Source organism: Thermobia domestica, chromosome 3, assembly GCF_964235325.1.
Source record: "Thermobia domestica chromosome 3, izTheDome1.hap1.1, whole genome shotgun sequence".
Classification (NCBI taxonomy): Eukaryota; Metazoa; Arthropoda; class Insecta; order Zygentoma; family Lepismatidae; genus Thermobia; species Thermobia domestica.
Genome location: NC_137456.1, coordinates 74,945,010 through 74,965,843, shown reverse-complemented (window position 1 = coordinate 74,965,843; position 20,834 = coordinate 74,945,010). Strand labels below are relative to the sequence as shown.

The window sequence follows — 20,834 nt, the reverse complement described above, 5'->3', positions numbered from 1 at the left end:
AAAACCAAACGAAATTAGTTTATATTACCGCTATTATTATATGCACAGTAAACTATTCTCATAAAGTTTTGTTCTGTTACTTGTGATTCTTTTTTTACCATTTCTTCCTTGTTTAGTAGCAAACTCGGCAATAAGGCCAGGAAACCACAATATATAATGTACAGAGCTCGTAATTTTGTAGTTTATCGGCTTCTGCAAGTTGTATTTTACGTACCGTGTGTGTTTTTTCAGGGTCGAGGGCGCTGAACCAAAGAGGGAAGTGGAATCAGTACCGCCATGACATTGAACTAGAAAATTATCCTTCAAAGCGCTTCTTCATTTTAATTCTTGTTCCTCCTCCGGGGCAAAACACCGTGTCTGTCTACTAAACCAAAGAAGACTAAAAGCGTATGTTGTTGCCGCTTCTGTAGATGTAGTATGTAAGTCCAAAAAGACGCGTTACGATTACCGCACGACATATCACCGCGGGCACGATACACAGAGACATCTATGTGATTTTACAGAAACGACAGATAGTAACAATATTCATACGATCGGACGAGGGGAAGAAAAAGAAAGAAGACGATGTTGAAACGAAGATTCTGTGAAACATTGGTTTGTAGGCATGGATTGTCATCAATGCGGGTTCTATCACATGTGAGCATCGATTCTGTGTACGAAATACAGTGTGTTTTTAAAGAAATAACGGGAATAAATGTATATGTGGCGTGAAGTGTTATGTGCTACGTTAAAAACCATGTATTGTGGACTGTCAGTGCGTGAAATGAGAACTATTCTTAGACAATGTCTTGCAACTATGCAATTTGGATTAATCGTCTTTTGTTTCAAATAAGGTAAGTAAAATGATTACATATTTGGCCGATCTTGCTAATTATCGTTTTACATTATAATACATAAACAAAATATTTACAAAGAAAATATGTCAGTTAACATAAATGGAATATGAAACACTAATTCATTTTTTTTTTTAAAAACAATCTTAGGCCAAATAAATAAATAAAAATGTGTAAACTGAGGCCTATATTGTCTACGTTAATTGTATCACCATAATTTTCAATGCTAAATCCAAAAGTATAAGTATGTTTAAGATTATGAATAAGACAAGGTTTCAAAAAAAAAAAAAAAAAAAAAAAAAAAAAAAAAATCTTACGCTCTCTTAGTCACTTTACAAATTTAACAAAAAGAAAATTCAAGGTTACTTTTTGTTGATGATATATTTAATTACTATTTGTTACTGGGAAAGTTCTCTATTTTATACAATAGAATTTTAATTATAATGTTTTTGTCTTAAACACTAAGCCATTGCAGATGCATGCAACCAAATTCCGTTAAAGTATGAGCTTGTTATTTATTTATTTTAGTTTGCATTAATATGATTATGAACTAAGGGTTCCCAACCGGAGTGGCGCTTCTTTTGGGGAAGTAAACGGTCAGTAGTGGGGCGCAAGCGACTGGAAAGCAACAGAGTTATTTTTATCCGAAAATAAACCTGTGATCATATGGACATCAGTCATATTTTTATGATACCGAAGAACAACGGCAGGGGAAGATCATATATTTGTTTACTTATTTGAAGTATAAAGTTAACTTTTGAAGACTAAGGTTACAGTGTAAATTGTTTACCTATAGTTTGACGTGGTGTTCCAGAGGTATGAGTTCTCATCAAAGACTGAACTCAGGTTTCTCGGACCGAATTCGAAAATATTGTATTTTTAAAAATATTTAACGTCCCACGATTATGTGCCGAAATTAAGGGAGACAGGATAATGATGTTGAACGAAATGGTGGATTGAAGAAAGTGCGGGAATTGGGAGAATCCATAGAAAACCTATGCACCCTGTTTATTCACCATAAAACCTATTTGGCAGCGGGAGCTGGAATCGAATCAGGGACCCTACATAAGAGATGAGGGCTCTACCATTGAGCCACTGTGGTCCAAAGCTGACACTATTTAGCCACAAGGGAACTCAAGGAAAACTAGCATTACATAACCTCCATTCATGCGATGCTTTATGTAAGATTTCCAAACCCGCCCTCACCTGTCCATCAAATATTAAACATACTGTGATGTAGTGCTAGAATTTTGATCGGTTTACGTACCCTCGACTGTTTTAGAAAAAAAAATAGCGTACATACTCCTTTCAAATTAAAGATAAGTATATGTTGTACTATAAAAATATTAGGTGGGTGTGCCCCGTATACGCCCCATTACATCCCTGTTAAAAAAAAAAAACTAACATCCACCTCCTCTTAATAAACTTAAACTCATTCTATATAAGTACCTGACATCGAACCTACATTACACATAAGTTAGTAAAAAAATGAATAGTAAAAAGAATCCGTAAAATTACAAAGGAGGTATCACTGGCAAAATTGTTCCCACACCATTTTCATAAGTCACATTATTGCGCAACATCAGGAAAATGGATAATATTAAAAAACAATCAATAGTAATAGCAATTAACCCTTTGAACTTCATTTCTAATTTACCTAAAGAGCCTCAGATACTTTTATTTTCGGAAAAATTTTGACCATACATTTTTAATTTACCAAAAGAGCCTCAGATACTTTTAATTTCCGAAAAAAATCCACCATACATTTTTAATTTACCAAAAGAGCCTCAGATACTTTTATTTTCGGAAAAAAATTCCACCATACATTTTTAATTTACCAAAAGAGCCTCAGATACTTTTATTTTCGGAAGAATTTCCACCATACATTTTTAATTTACCAAAAGAGCCTCAGATACTTTTATTTTCGGAAAAATTTCCACCATAAGATGTTCCAAATGCAAAGAAGTGCAGACACTCTTCCCACCTGTTTTAGAACTAAAGAACTACAAGGAGAATAGAAAAAAGTTAGCCGAGATAAGACAGAGAGCAAGCGATAGTAGATTGCAATGTTAGCTTACAGCCGACATAACACCGTAAAGGGTTAATCATTGTTGGTTTTAATATAAACCGTATTTCTCCTAAACTCATTGCTGTAATTCAGCGTTTCCCAACCTTTTTCAACTTGCGGCACACTACGGGTGTAACTTGAATTCTCGCGGCACGCTTATAGATATTATTATTTGTAAATATAAAGTACCGTGCAGTGGCGTAGCACACTTTTGCGCCCACCCCCCGCAAAGTATAGAGAAGGGGCTCTAATTGTAAAGCCGACAGAAGTAAGGTTGAAGTTCTACTTCTTTAAATCTTTATTCATCGCAAGACTTCGGGGCCCTCTATACCTCGGGGCCCCCCCGCACTGCGGGGGTTGCGGGGGCAGCTGCTACGCCACTGGTACCGTGGTTTTTCTGTGATTACTGATCTTTTCACAGAGAGGAAAGCTCGATCATCGGTTTTTACTCGTGGTAAATCATTATGCTTATATTTCATTCTAATTTAAAAATAGAAAACAATTGCAATGAAATATTGGACACGGGTTTTTAAAAATAAGCTTTCTTTTTCAAAAACTGTATCTAACTTTTACTAACAAGGAAGATCAGTAAATAACGAACGAACAAACAACTCTCTTGTACTTTTAAAACGCAGATGTTGGTAATTTGTCGAAGGGATTGAATGACATTTTAAATTTTCAAGTTACGAAATAGTCTGACACAATAAAGAAGCAATAATGGCCATAACAATGATCTATACTTTTTTCAACATTAGAAATGTACAGAAAAGTAACATGATATAAAACTTAAAATTATAGATTCATAGTAATGTGAAATACAAATATACATTCTTCCCTACGTTTTGCAATTTGATTGCTATAGAATTAATAATTTTGTTTCGATTTCCTCGCGGCCCACCAGTGGCCCATTCACGGCACACCAGTGTGCCGCGGCACACCGGTTGGGAAACGCTGCTGTAATTGAATACTTTCGAAATGGCAGTCAGCGTAAAAGTATTCACGGTATGAACAACAATGTATGACATTACTTTGATATCAGATCGATCATTTTTCTTTGGGATACAGGAAAATTACTAGCAAATACAGTTCTATTATAATATTATTATTAATTGCACCCCAGGAATGCGGTTGCCGCGCTATATTTTAATGCATTGAATATAGTTTAAAGTAAGCAATGATTGATCACAAGTTTAATATCAACCATTATTATACGAAAACAATCCTTCCAGCTGTAGATCTCCAGTGATTTGATTCAGTAAAAGGTGAGATACATCTCTTTCACTTATGTTTACGAATACACTGGTGGAAACGCATGTAAAACTCCCTGTCTACATCGTCCGATTCTAACGAAATTCGTGCCAGAATGTGACCATTCCGTTAAATTGGTGCTTATATGGGACACGATCTGTTAATTGTCCATCGGTGATATGCATGATTGGAGTCAGAGGATTTACACAATAGATGACCTCTCTGTCAGTGTCCCCGCGACTCTCGGGAAGCGATTGGACAAAAAGATAATTCGGAGTGCCTTACTCTTAGGACGGTAATCGCAGTTGCAGTCAGAGCCACATTTTTTCCTTATATAAGAGCACTAAGCAATCAATTATCGGATTCAAGTCTGCGTTCCCGCAGGGCGCACCTACAGAGGGTCCACCAGGTCCGAATCCCGTCAAAAAGACTTCGTAATTCTTTTTAAATAATATAATCGTGTTTTTCTTCATCAGGAGTGCACTCTCGGGTGCCATCCATTCGGAACTTTCGACTTTGGACTCCCTAACAAAAATTTCTTGGTACGCACCTAAGCTCTCGCGTTACTTTAGTACAATTGGGGCGTTCAGTACAGAAGAAATTCAAGTCCAATTCTGGTCATTTCGGACACATTTCATATTTAAGATCACTATTTGAAACTCCTTTCAGTGTTTAAAAGATTTATGTCCAGACATTGTAAATAATTAATATAATGTTAAAAAAAAAAAAAAAAAAACAGTGTTAACTTTACCATGGCGGCCATTGACCTGACACGCACCATAAAGGTTTTCCTCGACCTAATTTGTCCCTACAATTACCAATTCCGACTATCTACACTGGCTTATTTTAGAATCGGGGTGAGGGACGTTTGACTCACCCTGTATTTAAATGGAGTGTATAGAGCGTATCTCTTTTCCTCACAACGTTAGTAATTTGACGTGAGTCCCTTGTGCTTTTGATCCTCAATTATCCGTGACATCTACTAATCGTCGAGAGTGTTAGGCAATATTGAGGTAGACCGTAGTGGTGAGGCGAATAGAGGACAGTGTTATTCAACAATTACAGCCATTCCTGACTTGGGAACAGAGATGATCATACGAAATGTTCGTAGATATTAGCGTAGATGAGCGGAAAAATGCAGCTTGTGTCCCCATGCTGGTATGGAGGGCAATACGCTACCACTCCACTCGCCTTTATCCTTCAATCAAGGGAATTAACTGGTATGTCCTAAATTCATAACATTGGCAATCTTTCCTCAGACCTTACATTTTGCGTTGTCCCATCTTGCAGCAGAATAATGCAAAATCTCCATACCATTAGGGAAAGTAGACATCATATATATCTTTTACTCTGAAATGGAGAAGTGTGTGATCCTAAATCCTATGGGTGGCCTCGAGTAGCGTAGTCGCTAACGCTCTCGCCTTCGGTGCAATAATTCTGGTTTAGTTCCCGATAGGAGACTCGGGCGGAAAGGTATAAAAACCCAGGCTAGGTATCCTGAATGAAGATTTTCCCTGGGTTTTAATAATTCACATCAGCCAAGTGTCGGGATGATAACCTCATACAAAGAGTCCCAGGCCGTTTCCTTCCTTCCCCACTTCCCCGAAGTGTGATTCCTTATATGCGATGTGCTAAAATGACCATGGTTACCGAAAGCAACTATAGAACTATAGAATTCCTATTTTTAAATCCTGTGGAAACATTCAGCGAGATATATATTTCTATTATTTCAGTAACAATTTAAACATAGCAAGAACTGGAAGAGAACAATCCATTAAATTGTAAGCTTTTTAGAGTTCAAAAAACATCAGCACCATCCACATTCTTTGTGGTAGAACGTTTGATTTCTTTCCTCCTAAAAAAAAAAAACATTTTCGTTTTGAACTTATTTTTCCTGTGTCTTTCACTTCTTTATATGTGTATTATTTATAAAGCTCATGAGACCTCGAACTAAACACTGAAATTTTAGCAGGAATATAGTAGATATGCACCTGACCTCCAGAAAATCGCGTAGCTACACCAATATCTACAGCAAACGTGGAATACTATACCTCAGGCAGCCATTGTGTATCCCTATGACCGATGGTTTCCCAAACAGCTGTTTTTGTTGCCGTTCGGAATGGTTCCACGTGCTACTAAAGTGAATAGTGTATGTTTGGGAATAAAGTTGCCTACAAGTCGAGAAACACATTTTCAAATTCGAGACGAGACAAAAAAAAACTTGACTTCTCGTATCATTTTCGAGACGAGACGAAAAATGTCTCTAGTCTCGTGGCAACACTAATTCACCTAATTCTTAGATCTCGAACACTATTTTAGTGTTCAAAGTGCAAAAGCTATAAATTGATAAAGTGAATATGTAAACATAAGGAAGTGCATTCGTCAACGTTTAAAGATACAGAAGTCATATTTCACAATATACTCCAGTAATACATATGGTTTAAATGTTGTTATATCACACCCTTTGTGGTCCTCTTGTGACGCGAAAGAATTATGATAGTTTCTAGGATGAAATTAAGAAAAAGAAATCAGAGCATAAGTTTTATTCATAAATTTATAAAACGAAACGAGAAAGCATTCTTCGAAAATCGAGACGAGACGAGAGTTCTACTAACATTTGCGAGTCGAGAGGAGAATGTTATTTCTAATCTCGTCTCGTCCCGCAGACAACACTATTTTTAAACAACCTATTTGCTACGTTCGGTATATTTCAGATCATATCACCTTTTTCCTATGTGCTAATTTTGGGCCAGATCCGTCAATTCTTGTGCTGGGCATTCTTAAATGTTTTTCCACCCGTGTGTTTCCACATCATGCAGACGTGAAAGTTCGAGTAATTGAAACGATTTCCGTCAACATCAAAATTAAAACATAATTTTTTTCTAAGTTATGTTGTTCTGGCCATTAACTTGACTGGATTAATTCCTTACTTGCCATTAGAATTGACTTAACACCGAATATTTTATGCTTCATCGGCATCGAACTTGAAACCATCCGTGGACACAATCATTTATAAAGGAAGAACATATTCTTAGGAGAACACTTATAGCACGAGTAAATTATTACGTAAAGTACCGGTATAGTGCATGAAAAAAATATCCCCAAATAAGCCATGACAAGTGCAAAAATTATTACAGAAAATTGGACGTAAGTTGAAGTAAGAAATTTGGGCCGTGATGGCTCAGTAGTAGAGCGGTCACCTCTGATAAGAGGGGTTCCTGATTCAGTCTTAGCTGACGTCAAGTGGGCTTTGTGATGGACAAACACTGTAGGCGTTGGTTTTCTCGGAACTCTCCTCTTTCGTCCCAGTTTTTTCATTCTACCATCGATCTCATTATCACGGTCTCTCTTCCCTAACAGCACAATTTCATAGCAGGCATATGTCTATCATGTTCCCTCAGGTACATGGGAATGTGTCCAGTATGTGCCTTATGTACCTCTGAGAGAGAAATTACATGGATGGCAAGTGATAGTCACAGTCTATGACCGTCCCTAGGCACGTGCCTGACAGGTACCTGGGGAACGTGCCTAATATGTTCTACGTGTATTCCTCATGCCATAAGGGTCAATGAACCACAAAATTACTCCCCCAAAATAAGTTAAATCGCCTATATGCGTAGTGTGTTTGTATTAAGGTGAGTCTAGAAAACACTTTAAACAAGTAAAAAAAACACCCCAGGATGGGCGCGAACCACCAACCTTTGGATTACTAGCCGCGTGCTCTTTCGACTTGGCTACAGAAGCGATGAAGAGAACGTCCTTTGTAGAGAGATAAATTGTTGAGGTCTTTTGAATTTGGCTAATCAGAGTGCTCCTTTAACTGTGTATATTCGACGATAACTGTTTGGGATCAGATAAAATCTGCTTGCCATGTAATTTTATAACAAAGTGACGAGTGTGTTTTTACTTTACTTCATGGTTCTTCCATATTCACTTTCAAATGATCGGCGACAGTTGTCATCTAATAAAGTTGTTGCGTTTATTGCTTGTAGTACACAATCGCTTCGAAAAAAGCAACAAATGCATCAAACGTGGGAGATGAATTTAGAACACCTAAATGGCGCGTGCCTAACACATCTTGTGCTGTTAGGGTATCTGAAACAGTATGTACCTAAAGGACGTACCTAGAACATGACAGATAAATGTCCGAAGTGACGACATAAAAACAAATGACTGTTAGAGTGCGAAACTGAGCCAGGTATATAAATGCTATATTTATGGTACATAGTTGCAAATATCAATTAGGTGTAACAAGTACCTAAAAGGATAGGTAGCCGAAGTACATACTTAACACATGAATCTCATATGTGCCGTGTGTCGGGTGCCTAAAAAGTAGCTGGGACACCTAAATGGCACATGCCTAACACATCTTGTGCTGTTAGGGTTAGCCTTGGTGCATAATCATCGGAGGTTAAAAAAAAAGTAAGAATTTGCACTCCAGCTAACTGAAGGCGAGGCCACAAATTAATACGGTACTGTAATACATCTTAATATGGCAAATAACATACACCAACATGTTATACATTTTGTAACTCTGGTGAAGATCCTCGGTGGTTTTGAATTATAATTCTATTATTTCAGTAATAACTTAAACATGACATATCATGGAGGACAATAATCCACTGATTTTTTTTTTTAAGCTCAAGGAACATCAGCTTCATTCATATTCGTTGCGATAAAGCATTTGATTGTTTTCTCCTGCAAATTATTCCCGTTTTAAACTTATTTTTCCTGTTTCCTTTATGTGTTATCCATGTCATTTAGCGCACACTTGTTAATCGCGAGACTCAAGACTTAATCTGAATTCCAGTTTAATAGTAATTATTGTTATTGAAATAACTATTATTATTGTTATTGAAATAATAATCAACCATTGTTTAGTTCAGAATGAGGATATCAGGAACATGAAATATAAATTTTACGAGTAAAAGATTCGAACACTTTATGAAATGAAATCTTTAAGTTTTATGTCCCACGGTTCTGCCGGCTAGGCTAAAGGAGACGGTGATGATGAGAAATGAATGAAATGGTGGAATGAAGAAAGTGGGACGAAACCGGATAAAACCCACGGTCACGGTGTTTGTCCATCACAAAGTTCACTTGACCCGACCTGTGATCGAACCAACGACCCATGCACCAGAGGTGAACGCTTTTTCACTGAGCCACCGAAGCCCTTGACTATAAACATTAGCACAAATCAAGGTATAACTTAAGCGTAAACCGACATACTCGAAAGAGTTAGTATACTCTGTAAGATTACTAGAGGTAGTAGCCCTACATATAAATATTTGTATTTTCAAATAGGGCCCAAACTTCTCTTCGATGCCTTTAAATGTTTTACTCATCTGACTCCGCTCGGTCTAGTACCAACTATTAGTGGTGATCCCAAAAGCAAGTGATGCCAGTGTTTGTGTCATACAATCAAACACCCAAGTAAAAGTGTCAATTTTCTGAAATAATGCTGATATCCATAATGCATATGCCGACCTATTGCAGAAGTAATAGGAGAATGAATAAAAGTGCAGAGAGAAAACGAGTCTTGAAGCTTTCAAAACTTTTGTTAGAATGGAAATACTATAGAAGGCATAATATGTTGACCGGATTATTTAGGTTGTTTACACATACACTGAGAAAAAAAAATTGTAGGTGGCATACTTAAAAAGATAGGTTACATGCGTAATTCCTGTAGTTTTTGGACAACGTACAGCAGACGTATAACTGAAAACGCATGTTTTATAATACTTTCTGTATAAGTGTTCCATCTATACGTACTTTCCGTATGAAGCAATATAGGCGGTCAGGATCTCACATACAATTGGACGTAGGTGACATAAGTAAATGCATGTGATATACGGAAAACTGTTAGATGTCAGACATCCTGCAACAGCATGATGTAACATCTAAGGGCAGTGCCTATGTAGCATACGGATAACGTATGCTCCGTACTGATTCCTATAATAAGCAAGAGAATACCGTATATTTGTACACTGTACTGCTGTCCGGAGAACGGATTTTTCTCTGTGAAAGTAGGTTAATATGAATACAAACCTATTGTTAATGTGTATAGTCTAAAGCGCCAATAGAATATCAAGTTCTAAAGAATTAGGTAGGCTACCGCTCTTTTGAAAAAAAAAAAAAGAAAAAAAAGCTATATTCGTACCCACAATATGGTATCCTGGACATTATCTATCTTCACGGTTATTTTAATAATTTGTGTACTCTTTTTATTATGCTGACGTGAAATTTAACAGTAATATTGTAGCAGAAGATTTGATAATTGACATAGACACATGGGATTTCAAGCAAACGATTTATACATTTTATGAAATTGTATTTCGAGTCTCTCGCTGAACGATCTTCGCACTTCAGGAAGTCACAGCTTCTTCTATCGGAATAGTATTAAATAATGTATACAATCATCTCTGCAATGAAGCCGTAATTACATAGTTTTTGCACACAAAACGTGGTATCCCTAATCTAGTTCTCAACTCGTTCATCTCAAACTCTATGATTTTTAGTTTTCCATATACGAGGCCCGTTCGGAAAGTAAGCTTCATTTGGTTAAAAAAGGAACACCAAAGTAAATAAGAATATAAGAATATATATATATATATATATATATATATGAAAACAACTACTTTGCTCTATTTTTCAACATAGTTCCATAAACGTTCAAGCACTTATCGGATTTCTGTACTAGCTTAGAAATTCTTCAGCATAACGATTTCTCGCCTGTTCCTTGTGACTGCATCTTTCAGCTCCTCATCATCACCAAAGCGCTGAGATCCAACCCTCTGTGTCACTACGTCATATAACACGGTCCTGGAAATTAGTGGAAATTCATCGAAAAGCTCCGAGATTGTGAAACGTCGATTTTCACGAGCTTTTCCATGAATTTTCTGAACGAGTTTATTAGTGATCACTGATGGCCTGTCACTCCTCTCTTCGTCATGAATGTTTGTTGGTCCACTTTTAAATGCGTTCGTGAACAACGCACAACGAACAACTTCTTTACTAAATCACACTTGGTTCATACATGTCACAAAGTTCCTGATTGAATAGTTGCTGCCGAATATTAGTGTGCCATAAGGATACGTATAATAGGTACAGAAGTGGAACTAGTGGTCAGACAACCTTTCACTCTACCACGGCTGGATGCAGTGCAGACTGATCTACCGCGTACATCTGTGCAAAGATTGTAGCGCTGTCCCCATTACTTCACGTACAGTGACGAATCGGAGGTTACATTCCGAACGCACCTCGTACTTTCAGTGAATAATAATAATAATAATAATAATAATAATAATAATAATAATAATAATAATAATAATAATAATAATAATAATAATAATAATAATAATAATAATAATTTGTTTCTACGCAAAGCGACGAAAAGGACTGAAAGTTTTTGAAATCTGAGTGTGGAGAAGAGGGAGAAAATTAGCTGGGTTGAATGACGATGAAGTGTTAGGAATACATTGGAGAGAAAAGAACAATTGTATATATAATTGAAAAGATAAAGAGAAGCTGGTTGGGACATTGGCTGAGAAGAAACTGAATCATGAGAAACGTGATAAAAGGTACGACGAAAGAGAAAAGAGAGAGAAAGATGCTACAGTTGATGGATGATATTAGTGTTGCCCCGTCTCTTCTCACAAAGTTCGTAGAAGTCTCGTCTGGATTTGGTTCTCAAGGAATTCTTCCTAATCTCGTCTCGGCTTGTAAATTTATGTACAAAATGCATGATTCCCTTATCTTTTCTTAATTTGATCTAGAAGTAATCGGAGTTCCCCGCATCATGAGAGGTTCAAAAAGGATGTGATATAGCAACTGTAATGCACCGCTATATTGTACCTGCACCAGAGCATTACTTTATATTTGGCCAAGTGGCAGTTTGGATTTCGGTCCGCGCCGTAAGATATAAATCTAAATCGTGAAAACTTTCTCGAATCGAAATGTAAAAATTATGAATCTGTAAAACGTAGAACCCCGGATCAAACGTCGGAAAATTTATCCAATTGTGTTAGTATCTAGATTTTGTTTTTGATCTCAACGAAATGAAATTCATATGTACGTAGATGGTGCAATGTAGTTCATTGGTAATTTAGATGATGTATATATATTTATTAATGTATATATTGGGAGTTTTTACTGATACAGCCTCGACGAATTGTGCATAATAATAATATAATGAAATGAAATAATTGAATATAAGTAAAAAAAAGATGATGATAATATATATGATGAATATGAGGTAATTATGATATGTAATTTGAAATAAAAGGCTGATCAGAAAATGTAGAATAATTCTCAATTAAATCGTTATTCGAAGAACTTCATCGTCTAGTTGGCCATTTACAGTTTGATTATAGTTGGATGAACTATGTATTCGTACATCTGGTAAAACGCCAAGTTATTGTTTTATTGTAGAAGTTTCTTTTGTCAGTGCCTGAACCTCAAAACAATCAATGTGAAACATACTCTTACTACAATTAGAATGGAAGGTGAGAGTAGTGCGTTTCACAACATTTAAACCAAATTTATTATTGGAGTATATTGTTTAATGACGTGCATACCTTTAGACGATGATAAATGCTCTTCATTATGTTTGTGCAATCACTTTATCAATTTATAGTTTTTTTAATACTATTAATCATGTGACATTAAAATAATGTTTTGAAATCTAAAACACCTACGAAACTTGTGAAATTTGTCTCATCTCGAATTTGAATATGTACTTCGCGTCTCGTTTCCGAGTTTGCTCGTCTAATGGGCAACGCTCAAGGGAGCCGATCCTGGGGGGGAGCGAGGGGGCCCGGGCTCCCCCCAAAGCTCATGTGGGCCCCCTATTGTGTTTGTGAATATACATATTTGGCATAATTTGAATGCAATTTGCCTTAAAATCTTCATATATATACCTTCTGCATCTGAATCCCCCCCCCCCAAATTTACAGAGAAATCGGCGCCCTTTGCAACGCTAGGCGGTATTAAAACAGAAAATTGCTACATTAAAATTTAAGAGGTTATTCGAGGACTGTGCTGCATGGATGCTTCTCTGTTCGTGGCAGGTGACCAGTAATGGCTGAATACCTATGACGATTAGCTATATCAGCTTTTCTGATCCACAAGGAAAAGAAAAGAGTCATCGTACTCGTGTTCTACTGACTTAGTGGTGCCACGTATTGTACGGTTAAGGAAAGTTGTCATCTAATAGTTGCTCTGCGACACAAGAGACGGCAATAGATTTGCCGGCAAACTTAAAACGTTTGATAAGTCAAATAATTCTATTACTGTAATAATACGATAGAATGGTTTTAACGTATAATTTGCAAAGATAATAGTTCTTGGAAACTTTGACAGAAGATACAGCATTCAACTTGGCAACAACAGACGGCCAGTAAATTTGGTTGCCTAAAAACAGCGCGAGAGACTGTTGCAGTGATTGCCAAACCATCTCTTTCTTTGTGTCGTTTATAGCACGTGCAGCTAGCTATCTGTCAAGACAACAGCTTAGGTACAATAGCTATGTTACGGCAGTGATATTGAACTTTTTTCTTCCCATATCCCTAAATATACTTTTCCATTCAAGCATGTAATCCCAGAAGTAAGCTATCCTTAATTCATATAACTACGTCTAAAATAAATTATTCAATGTTTTACTTATTATATTAACTAAGTATCCATTAGTTGCAAATTTGAAGCAAAGTGATAGACCTTTATTGATAATTCATATAATTTGTTTATTGCATCAATTGTTTTCGTGAACGAACACGACATGCAAAAGTTGAATCAGGCATATCAGCAAAAAGCATAATGGCTTTGAAAAACTCTGTTCGGAGAACAAAACGAAAAGGGCTTTGCCCTCTTTCTAATGCTGAAATTTCTATTTTCAATTTTTTATAATGAGAATTCACGTGCCAAATGCTTTTCCAAGGTCTATGGGCATCCCGCTTTTCGGTGATTATTCCTCAATTGTATGTCCGATCGAGACATGCGACCACTTACGACACCAAGCGCGCCCTCTCGAATACCCATGCCAAATTTGGTGAAGAACGGTTCAAAAGATCCAGTTTTTCGGTGATTGTTCTTCAGTGATATGTCCGATCAGAACATGCGACCCATCACGTCATTCAACGCACGCTCTCGAATCACCATATCAGATTAGTTAAAAACGGTTCAGGTGTTTCGTAGGAGTATCCGGATTAACGAACGCCAAAGTTGAGTAAAAAGGAACTTCGCTTCAATTAAATAAACCCAGCTTTACTATAAACAGGAGAATCATGCTATAAATTGAATAAATGTATATTACGGTTGGCATGAGATAGATAATAAACTATAGTTTAATGTATTAAGAAAATAACTCCTGGCGCAACAACCTTTGGGGGACTAGGGACTACCAGCTGGCTTGTAGCACTCATGCCGGTAGGGTGATGTGTGGTCAGCACACTGGCTACCCTCGCCATTAATGCCAACTTTCTAGATTGAGTTCAGTTCGCTACTCCTTTCTTTCAAGTAGCTCCCCAATTCCTCACGACGCAAAGCGGGCGATGCAATGTTAACTCCATCTAGTGAGTACGAAAGGTCACCCATCTTTTCTCTAGGGATGGCCTTTTAAGAAAAATCTGTTTTTCGATTTTCGGAAATTTCATTTTTCGTTTTCTCGAAAAAAATTTCATCTTTCGTTTTCCGAAAAAAATTTCGTTTTTCGTTTTGCGTTTTCGAAAAATTCATTTTTCGAAAAAGTATTTTTCGAAAAAATGTGGCCATCCCTACTTTCCTCTGATTAGTCTCAGCACTTCGCTAATCCCACGGGGCGCGGTATTTCAGTGTGACTGAGGCATTTATATTGTATAAAGTAGTATTTATACAAAATGTTACCTATCCCATGTTGAGTACCCATGTATGGTGTTGTAAGTTAGTAAGTGTGATAGAGCCTGTCTCGGGCATTACAGAAAATTTTAAGAAAAACTTCGCACGAGAATTCAAGTGACCATAAGTAAGACAAAATGTGGGACCTAGTGATAAATGCCATCATCATCACGTCAACATAGCGTTTCACAACTACTTAAACAATTATAGAATGATTCACCGGAAACAGCTTCCTCTCTCTTGGCTTCTTTAACGCTTGTTGTCTTTTTTTTTTTTTTTTTTTCACAGGAGGACAAGACCCTGACCTTATTAAGATTCCTTTCAATTGTTGTTGTTGTGGATTCTTTCCCGATTTCCCAGCTAGAATACTAACGACTCCCTCAGAAGACTTAATTTTGTTTTCATGTTGCTTGCTGATGTGAGTGACCTTTGCCAGATAGAATACAAAACAATAGGTTAAACACTTCTCTTTCTTAATAAATGTTTTGCATTAATTAATACCATTGAAAAGAGAGTGTGTGTGTGTTAAGAAGTGTTTGTCTTTCTGTCTTTCTTTCATTTAATTCTTTTATTATTTATTTATTGAATTTCTTGAATTATATGCTGTTACCACGTTGTCAGTGGTGATAAAAGGTCTCGATATCGAAATTACTGACTGGCACAAAAAACGGTTTATTTTTGTTTCCGGTTTTTGTTATACTCGAAACCGGTTTTTGAAAACTTTAAGAAAACCGGTTTTGTTTCTGTTTCGATTTTAAAACTTGTCCGGTCACTTTTTGCTTCTTCGTTAGCTTGTTTGGAAAGAAGAATAATAACAGATTCCAGCTATCGGCGAAAATCTCATTTTGGTTTCAGTAAAAACTGAAAAAAAAAATGGAGGACCTATTTCTTTGAAAATCCGATGTTTTCTTTTTAAATGATATTTGGAGCAAATCGAAATTTTGGTTTCCGGTCTTTATAAAAACCAGTTCTGCCAATCAGGTGCTCACCCAGATTTTTTGTTGGAAAAAGGGGTTTAATACTACAAGCCACTGCGTCCATGTAGTATTAAACGAATATTATTCAGCACCCGAAAAGACGATAAGTAATTGCAAATATTTCCACCCATATTTTCAGAAAAAATAATAGAACTAGTAGATTGTTTTTATAAGAGAAAGAGTATAGATAAAGTGTAAGATCAAATCTTCATACTACATCAATCATTTCCTTAGTTTTATTGATAAAGTATTCAAATGGATGTTGAATTAGGAAGTTTTGGGGGAGTCTGGATCCGGTGGATGCGTCCCTGCTATCCATTCCGAATCGAAATTCGACCACAATCTTTACCCACAATATATATTTGAAACTCCTCTTTAATGTTCGACTGTCTTTCACCTACGTTTTCTTGCTATATTATATTTATCTTCTCTGAAGACAACTTGCCAGGAGCTCTGTATGCTGTTGTTACTTCGTACACTGTTTCACGCTGTCAGAGCATTGGTGGATACATTTGTTCTAGCCACTGGTGCAAATCCCGAGGAGATGAGGGGACATGTCCCCTCCAATCTTGGAACTCGGGTGACTGTCCCCCCAATAATCCGATTTTTTTTTAAAGGAAGAAATGTGATGATTTGTATCCGATTACTACAAAGGAAAGTGAGATGAAATTGATGTCCCCCCCCCAGAATAATCCTCAAATCTGCCCACCTGCCAATGTTGAAAAACCTTTGCTCCCCTGACCCTCCACAGCATTGGTTTTCAACTGCATAAATATTTTGAACATCGATTATGAGAAATCTTCCCCCTCCAATGTTGAAGACAGATTTGCGCCGCTGGTTCTAGCTAATCGGACATCTACAATTTATCCTCTGAAAATCAGAGAATTTTGTCCTATTGCTTACGTTAATGCATAGTACAGTGCGCCGCTTCGCATACACTCACTAGCGCCGAAAACAGCACAAACACATTACAATTGCTTTGCACGAATGCCCATTGTTGCTAACTCACAAATATTGCATTTGTTGGATTTGATTTGGTTTCACATCCATCTTCAGCACAAAGGCCAGGCACATACCTAGATTTTGTTATTAGAAGGGGTCCGATACTACAAGTCACTACATCTATATAGTATTGAACGGGTATTATTCTGCGCCCAAAAAGACGATGGACCTCATATGTACGAAATGGGCACGAAACCTGGTCACTAGACGATGGATGAAGGCACAAAGATGCGTATATATTTATAATTTTGGTATAGAGCTATGTGGTATATTTTTGGTGTTTGAATGTGCACAAACATTGTAGCCTTCTTGCTTAGGCCTGTAACGTAGTCCTATAATCCAGTTCTCGTGGAGGCATGATTAGTTTGGTGAGTATGGCCTATATTATGAAGGTTGACATTGCATGATGGTCCGTGCACCCACCAATTGCCCTAGATTCAAGCCCCGGCCGTTCTTCGGAACCCAAAGGACACAAAACCTTACAGAACTTAATAAGTAATCCTCAAATCAGACAGTGATTGGTTAGAATTTAATGTATTGAATAGTCAGGGCGCGCTATTTGATTATTTAATTCTTATGACATATTACGCTTAAAATTTAACAGTTGAGAGCCACAGTTAATAAAAACTAAAGAAATTTTGCCCGAGTTATTTGAAGTGCTCTCGCTGGCTTTATACGGGCCGCGGGCCATATTTTTTTAACAATCCTGCTATAGCACATACCGTAGTGGCATTGTAACTCAGTGGTAGAGCGCTCATCTTTGATGCTAAGGGTCCGTAATTCGATCCCAGGTCATTTGAGTTTGTAGTCGACAACATTGTGTCCCTGGGCTTTCTTCGAGTTCTCGTATTTTCTCTCAGTGCTCCTTCCACCAATTGTTTCATTATCATTCACTTTTCCTCACACTACGTAGGCACTTTTCCTCACACTCCTCAGACTACCAAGAGGAGTCATTTTGTACCCACCTGTTATGATTAAATATATCTCCCAAAAGAAACAACTGGAAAATCTCACAAAAATCTACAGTAATTGAACGGTATATGAGATAAGACTAACCGCCAAATTCATAAAAGACGGAAAACAGCTATTATACTGCCATCTAGGAATGACACTTTTAAATGTCAGTCACATCTACCAATGGAGAGTGGGTTACTTTGTGCCCACCAATCGAAAACAGCAAATGTATGAGACAAATTAACGTTCAATTTGCACCACCGTAAGTTTTTTTTTAACAATTTTAAAGAAATGAATAAAAGAGTAATTACAAGAAACAGACTGTGGTGAACACAAAGTACACCCCGTTGCTACTGCGAGGGCCGTCCCCTGTAGCATAAATGGCATAAGCATGGGCTCTTAAATTTCATGTGATCTGTCTGTAAGCTGGGGACCGAAGTTTAAATGTCAGAAAACGGTAAGGTATATATAATATATATATATACGCATGCTGTGAAAAACAATGTATGTGGAAGACAATTGTTATCAGCTGAACACGGTCATTAGTTCTATTAGTGGATACTAGAGGAATTCCATATGGGCACAGTTCTTTTCTTTCTTTCTTTTTTTTCTTTTTTTTTTTTTTGTATAAGTATTTATTGAAAACACCGTATGAAATTCAGAAAAAAAAAGCTATGGATAGAATCTGTTAATCATGAGAAAGTTCCATGTGCTAAACAAATTCCTCGTTATTTTATAAGATTAAATAGAAGTGGAAAATAACAGTTCGTGATCTTTTAACAAGAAATTAAAACTTATGCTCGTAATACGCGTCAAGATATGACAGAAACGTAGCAGTGAAGGAAAAAGGAAAAAAGTACAACGTGACCATACGTTTTGTTTTTTCGTTCATAAAACAACGTGTCCAAAAACAATAACTGTTTGGTTTGTGTTAAAAAGAATACGGGATTCTATATGTGCAAACGTTTTTTTTTTTTTTTTTCTTTTGTGCCTAAGATGCCACAAAAGCTACATAGAACACAAATAGATAACGAATGTGCACATATCCATGGTTCATGCGTTAGCAATTTACAGACTTTCACACGCGAGCTCACCTCTGTCCAGCACTCACTTCTCCAAGTACAGTTTGTACATTTTCTACCGGAAGTCTTAACTGAGATAGGAGACCGGAATGACCACGTACTTACTAATGTGCTCGGCTTTTCCGTTCTCAAGAAGATGCTTGGCATCTTCTGTCTGTGTTTGATGTGCTAGAGTGTAACTGTTTCTTTCCGGCGCCAGCCAACATACTCGAGTAACGCTTTGGCATCTTACAGCATCTGAGTAATTATTACGGGACGAAAAGAATCATTATTTAGCCTTTTTAGGATTTATGGTAACTTTTCTTACCATACCGTAGTGTTGTCTTTGACCACTAATTTAGGTCCTATAACAGGCATTTAAGCCGTTTTTATACATATATTATTATTATTGGTCAAGTCAAGCATGAACCAAAGAACACCCGAGATCCGTTTTGGTACCGGATGGTCAACTTGGCGGCGCCAAGTGGGACGAAGGGCGTGACATTTTTTTATTAAGGCAAATTTTAATTTTTTTTCACGCCCTTACTTTTCAAGATATCAGATTAAAATTTTGCATAGGAATTGTGTACATCTTTGAGTATTTCTAATTTTTATTTTAAATTCCTACGTGAACCCGGGCCCGAAGGGCGTACCTGTTCCGGGGGGTGATTATTCAGAAAACTTCCGTTTTTTTCCCGAATTTCCCGGTTCAGGCGTATGATACGGTCATGTGGGCGGTATCATTGGACAGGGCGCATTATACTGAGGAAAATGGCGTTTGAACCATGACCCTAGGCTAAATAATAATGACGCAGTAAATTTTAGAACATAAATGGGCCACCTTCAGAATTTCAAAATATTTTTTCTGCCCTTTGCTTTCAAGATATCAAATTAAAATCTTGCACACGCATTGTGTACATAACTACATATTTTTCAAGAGATTTTCAGATCCCTACATGAATCCAGGCACGGGCCAGAGGAGCACAATTTTTTTTCTAAAAAAAAAAAAAAAAAAAAAAAAAAACAACTCCCGGTTTCACTCGATTTTCCCGTTTCTGGTATATAGTACGGACAAAAAGCGGTACTGTTGGAAAGGATGCTATATTCTAAAAAAAAAAAAAAAAAGTATGAACTATGATCTTACGATAAATATTAAGGGACCAGTAGCTGTTTGACTGACAGTCTAAAATTTACCTCAAAAAGTGGAAATCCTAAAAGAGTTAGGGGCCAATTTACAAACTATTAAGCAAAGTCATTTTTCAGTAAGTAAGCTGAATTCATTTGTCATTTACATTTTCTAGATAGCTGAAATAAGCATAAGCACAAAGGTAGAAACAAATGCTTTGTGTTCTCACTTTCTAGTTGGGAGATCCAGTCTCGCGCTTGAATCCTGCCACGCGCTTGAATCTCTTCTAGTGTGTTCTTCATCGCATTAAGTGTTTAGGGATGTTCATTTACGTATAGAGCTTGATCGACATCCATTCAAACTCTGAATCGTCCTGTGCACAGAGATGTTCAAATTGATAAGCGTAACTCTTGGACTCAATTAGCCTTGAGTTCAACAATTGAGCCTGAGCCCGTGCAGCACTTACCTTGAGCAAGCCAGCCCAATAACGCTTAGTGAGCGGAAACATGGGCGACTGAGAGCCTCATTGATCATTGTGAACGAGTTTATGAAAGCAGGATCCGCGTGAGTTAGTGTGAGCCTCATTTACATAGCAAAGCTAGCCCGAATTAGTGCGAGTTTGAGCCAACGTGAACCTTATTGAGACAACTCAGTGAGACTCTTATTGAGGGTAGTGAGCCAGAACCCGAGCAAGAC

General features: G+C 37.1%; 1 protein-coding gene across 1 annotated transcript in view; it reads left to right on the top strand.

Annotated features, from left to right (window-relative positions):
* The first annotated feature begins 379 nt into the window (after positions 1-379).
* LOC145680521 (uncharacterized) overlaps positions 380-20,834 on the top strand; it is a 229,381-nt gene continuing 208,926 nt past the window's right edge. Inside the window, exon 1 of the mRNA XM_081751126.1 lies at positions 380-833. The gene's annotated coding sequence lies outside the window, so the exon portion shown is untranslated. The remainder of the gene's footprint in view (positions 834-20,834) is intronic.